The following is a 6,403-nucleotide window of genomic DNA, read 5'->3' on the forward strand; positions in this document are numbered from 1 at the left end:
TATAATTTTTATAGTTTTCCGTTGCTGCTTTAAATAATTTAGTTCAATTAGATGCATTATGTCATCATTATGTAGTATTTATAGAACAGGAAGTGATGTTGTTCAAGTTTGAAAAAGTTTGGCAAATGCCAAACAAAAGCGCTTACTGAATTTGAATTTGCGATTGGATTTGTGGTTTTACAACAACGTTTATTTTGTGTTTATTTGTATTTTGGAAGTAAATTTGTCTTTTATTCATCTCTTGCCAGTCCTGCCTTTTATTTTTGGTTGGTTGTTTCATGGTGATTCTTATTGTCTTAGTTCTTTAATATATTGTGTTCTGGGGCTGTCCCCTAAAAAATATTGTATAGACTCAAGGCCGAAGGCATGTGATATATTAGTGTACAAACTCACCACATCCACTGTTATAAAATACATGTCCTCGGCCCATATTACATCGTTAATTTTACTCAAAAAATATAAGAGGGTAATTTTGTTACTTCCTTTAATAAAATTTCATGCAACAAGCAACTTAAATTATATGTAAAGTATCCAATAGCTGATACAATGGGACGTCCTGGGGGTCATGACAAATCTTTGTGAATTTTAGGAACACAGAAGAATTTTGCAACTGTGTCTCTCTTAACATTAAGACACATGATATGCTGTAAAATAATGCAAGCTAATACCCTTCCTTAATAACATCTGAAATTCACTTTGTGCTTGTATCCAAAAAGAGAAAATGTTGAAAAATGTGAGGACAAGAGGAACTTTTCCTTCTGGTAAATGTTCCATCTGTCAATACATTATAACAAAAGTAGATAGGATAGGTAGAAAAAAATTTGATACATTTGATACATTGGGAACATATTCCTGCTTAAGTAAGGGAGTAATTTATGTTATAATCTGTTCATGTAACAAACATTATATAGGAGAAACAAAGAGGTCTTTGGCTGAAAGAATAAAAGAGCATGTTAGAGATGTTAGAAATAATAAGGTTATGAGTCCTATAGCGGAACATTTTAATAAAGAACACAAAGGTGAAATAAGTAGCATGAAAGTTACAGTGTTGGAACAAATAATACTGCAACATGAAAATGTGGAGTTATTAAAATATATATCACAAGTGCCCTCTAACTTTGATTTGTATTAAATCGTTTGTCATTTTTTGGAGGTTTTCTCCCAGGGCCTCTACTGAAAATGGACTTATATCCAGATAGACTAGCCCAGACAACAAATGTTAAATAAAATAAATAAATAAATAAAATAATATATTGAGGCGTAAAGAGTCTATTCTTATAATGAAATACAATACTTTGTTACCTAATGGGTTGAACAAAGAATGCAATTGGCAGAGTTTTATATAGTCTTTTTTTAACTTTAAAAGTGAAATGGAATGTGTTTTAGTAATTAGCATGTAATTGATTAATTGAAATGTGTTTGAATGGAATATAAAATGAGGGATTTTTAGTAACAAAGGTTTCACTCAGTAAAGGCTATGGCCGAGGCGCTAGAGAAATTTGTTCTTAAAATAAATAGTGTTTGTTGGAAAGTAGAGCTGGTTTTCACTGGTCATTTCTTCTTGGTCGTCATCAAACTTATAAAATGCCTCTGCACCACTGCACAGCTGATGACATATCTCTTTGCATACCAACATTACACAGTAGAGCTTATAACACACCTGTTTGCTTATTAGCATTACACAGTACAATACTGCTGTAGAGCTGATCACATATTAAGAGTAGACATTTCATTTTCTTTGTAAACTGTTTTCAGAAATGCTGTAATGTCATATTGGTTCTCTATTTATTTACACAGAAATGTATAATGCTGTAATCTCTCTCCACTTATTGTTTAACCCTCTGATTCTTATTGATTTGCTAAAACCTATCATGTATTATCTAGGCTTATATACATCTGTTTGTCCAAACTTTGTCTAAGCTAGTATTTTAATTTAATTTCTTTGATCTATGCATACTATTTTTATAATTTATGTTGTATGTTCAATGTGGAGCTTTTCTCCCCGGGCCTCCATTAAAACAGGACTTGTGTCCAGTCAGACTCTCCTGGTAAATAAATAAAATAAAATAAATAAATAAATCAGGGTAACCCAACAGAACTGTAAGTATTGTCTGTGTGACATACTTATGTAATGCTGCCAGCATGGTGTTTGCCATGTCCACCTATGTACTTTATAGGCACAGTTATGCAGGCATGGCATATTACTATCATGCTTTTCTGACATACATCGTAATGTGCACCTCACATATCACGTCATATGTGTAATTATGCTGCTGCTACAGTATGACACACATTACCAAATTCTGATGTACATTATAATGTGCACTGCACATATATCATGTCATATGTGTTATTATGCTGCTGCTACAGTATGACAGGCATTACCAAATTCTGGTGTACATCATAATGTGCACCTCACATATCACGTCATATGTGTAATTATGCTGCTGCTACAGTATGACAGTCATTACCAAATTTTGTTGTACATCATAATGTGCACTGCACATATATCATATGTGTAATTATGTTGCTGCTGCAGTATGACAGACATTACCAAATTCTGGCGTATATCATAATGTGCACTGTACATATCATGTTATATGTGTAATTATGCTGCTGCTACAGTATGACACACATTACCAAATTCTGACGTACATCATAATGTGCACTGCACATATGATGTCATATGTGTATTTATCATGCTGCTGCAGTATGACATACATTACCACATTCTGGTGTACATCAAAATGTGACTGCACATATCATATGTGTAATTATTGTGCTCCTACAGTATGAAACACATTACCAAATTCCGATGTACATTATAATGTGCACTGCACATATCATGTCATGTGTGTTATTTTGTTGCTGCTGTAGTATGACACACGTTACCAAATTACACATGCACTAACCAATTTGTTGTATGTGATTTACTGTAATCACAGCGTGCATTGTTCCATATGGGCAGGGGTGCTTACTTCTGTATATGTGTGTGTATTTTTGTGTATGTACTCCTATGCATGCAATGCAGCATAACATTATTATGTCCTATTGACTGTGGCCCTGCATGTGACAGATATCACTGCTGCAGTTACCATGATGCAAGTGAGACACAATTCTTCTGTTTGTTGTTCAGGTTTCTACTCAGGTGGGATGACAACTAACATACTGCATTATTCTCAGTTACCATGATGTAAGTGAGACACAGTTCTTCTGTTTGTTGTTCAGGTTTATATTCAGGTGGGATGACAACTCACATACTGCATTATTCTCAGTTACCATGATGAAAGTGAGACACAGTTCTTCTGTTTGTGTTGTTCAGGTTTATACTCAGGTGGGATGACGACTCACATACTGCATTATTCTCAGTTACCATGATGTAAGTGAGACACAATTCTTCTGTTTGTTGTTCAGGTTTATACTCAGGTGGGATGACAACTCACATACTGCATTATTCTCAGTTACCATGATGCAAGTGAGACACAATTCTTCTGTTTGTTGTTCAGGTTTATACTCAGGTGGGATAACAACTCACATACTGCATTATTCTCAGTTACCATGATGCAAGTGAGACACAATTCTTCTGTTTGTTGTTCAGGTTTATACTCAGGTGGGATGACAACTCACATACTGCATTATTCTCACAACTCTCTCATAACGCAGTGAGGTGGATCCTTTCATTTATTTGCACGTGTTATCTATTTGTGTAGCATTTCTCAGCTGGTTGTTACAGTGTTATGTCTGTTCAGCAATGTGACAGGTCCTTGCTTATGTGATTTCTGTACCATTGTTTTGTCATGCTGTCACACTGACACAATGGCTTTGTGTTTTGCATGTAGTGGCAGATATTGTGAAATGTTATATCAAGTTACTGTGATTGGTGTATGTGATCAGGTATCCTTCACATACTGCACAGATGTATACTGGTCTGTTAGTGACTGTATAGAGTTACCATTCCTGAATCCCTTGTTTGGCCTTATCTTATTTAGGTCAATAGCCAGTCTTTTTGATAATACCTTCTCTGAGGATATGCATAAACAGATTTGACTGCATGTCCATTTGTATATATTTGTAGTACATATGCAATGATTTACATAGATGTCCATGTGTATTTATTTGTAGTATATATGCAATGATTTACACAGATGTACATGTGTATGTATTTGTAGTATATATGCAATGATTTACATAGATGTCCATGTGTATGTATTTGTAGTATATATGCAATGATTTACATAGATGTCCACGTGTATGTATTTGTAGTATATATGCAATGATTTACATAGATGTACATGTGTATGTATTTGTAGTACATATGCAATGATTTACATAGATGTCCATGTGTATGTATTTGTAGTACATATGCAATGATTTACATAGATGTCCATGTGTATTTATTTGTAGTATATATGCAATGATTTACACAGATGTACATGTGTATGTATTTGTAGTATATATGCAATGATTTACATAGATGTCCATGTGTATGTATTTGTAGTATATATGCAATGATTTACACAGATGTCCATGTGTATGTATTTGTAGTATATATGCAATGATTTACATAGATGTACATGTGTATGTATTTGTAGTACATATGCAATGATTTACACAGATGTCCATGTGTATGTATTTGTAGTACATATGCAATGATTTACATAGATGTCCATGTGTATGTATTTGTAGTACATATGCAATGATTTACATAGATGTCCATGTGTATGTATTTGTAGTATACATGCAATGATTTACATAGATGTCCATGTGTATGTATTTGTAGTTCATATGCAATGATTTACATAGATGTCCATGTGTATTTATTAGTAGTACATATGCAATGATTTACATAGATGTCCATGTGTATGTATTTGTAGTATATAAGCAATGATTTACATAGATGTTCATGTGTATGTATTTGTAGTACATATGCAATGATTTACATAGATGTCCATGTGTATGTATTTGTAGTACATATGCAATGATTTACATAGATGTCCATGTGTATTTATTTGTAGTATATATGCAATGATTTACACAGATGTACATGTGTATGTATTTGTAGTATATATGCAATGATTTACATAGATGTCCATGTGTATGTATTTGTACTATATATGCAATGATTTACACAGATGTCCATGTGTATGTATTTGTAGTATATATGCAATGATTTACATAGATGTACATGTGTATGTATTTGTAGTACATATGCAATGATTTACACAGATGTCCATGTGTATGTATTTGTAGTACATATGCAATGATTTACATAGATGTCCATGTGTATGTATTTGTAGTACATATGCAATGATTTACATAGATGTCCATGTGTATGTATTTGTAGTATACATGCAATGATTTACATAGATGTCCATGTGTATGTATTTGTAGTACATATGCAATGATTTACATAGATGTCCATGTGTATTTATTAGTAGTACATATGCAATGATTTACATAGATGTCCATGTGTATGTATTTGTAGTATATAAGCAATGATTTACATAGATGTTCATGTGTATGTATTTGTAGTACATATGCAATGATTTACATAGATGTCCATGTGTATGTATTTGTAGTATATATGCAATGATTTACATAGATATCCATGTGTATGTATTTGTAGTACATATGCAATGATTTACATAGATGTCCATGTGTATGTATTAGTAGTACATATGCAATGATTTACATAGATGTCCATGTGTATGTATTTGTAGTATATATGCAATGATTTACATAGATGTCCATGTGTATGTATTTGTAGTACATATGCAATGATTTACATAGATGTCCATGTGTATGAATTTGTAGTATATATGCAATGATTTACATAGATTTCCATGTGTATGTATTTGTAGTACATATGCAATGATTTACATAGATGTAAATGTATATGAACGTATGATGATTGACAAACACCCGTTCTGGTAATATGTGAATCTATAAACACAGTTACTCCTGTTTTCTCTCCTGTACTTTTGTTCACAGGACTGTACTTTGAACAGTCCTACACATGGATGGTCTTAATTATATCAAACACTGTGTTTGTGGCACCTGTTCTCTTACATTTGGATGACAGTAAGTATTTGTGGGTGATAATCAAAAGTAATTTTGTTGTGTACCTCTGCATCTTGTTGTTTGACAGTTGCACATTACTATGTTTTTCTTGTATGTTCCCAGACATGTTTATAGCAATTAGCAATCCATTATGTCCATGTGACATACATTTGCCATTTGCTTTAATATAACTTTGGAGGGCTTCCACATCACCCACTGTGATGACCACATGTTTGTGCAATGTTTTCCCTTAGATAAGGTTTTCCTGCTTTATTCTGTGCCTTCCTTCTGCTGCTGGCATTTCTTCACTAATGTGCCCCTGTGTTGTCCATCTCCCTTCCCC

The sequence above is a fragment of the Protopterus annectens genome, chromosome 2.part1, assembly GCF_019279795.1.
Source record: "Protopterus annectens isolate FY-2018-M chromosome 2.part1, PAN1.0, whole genome shotgun sequence".
NCBI lineage: Eukaryota > Metazoa > Chordata > Ceratodontiformes > Protopteridae > Protopterus > Protopterus annectens.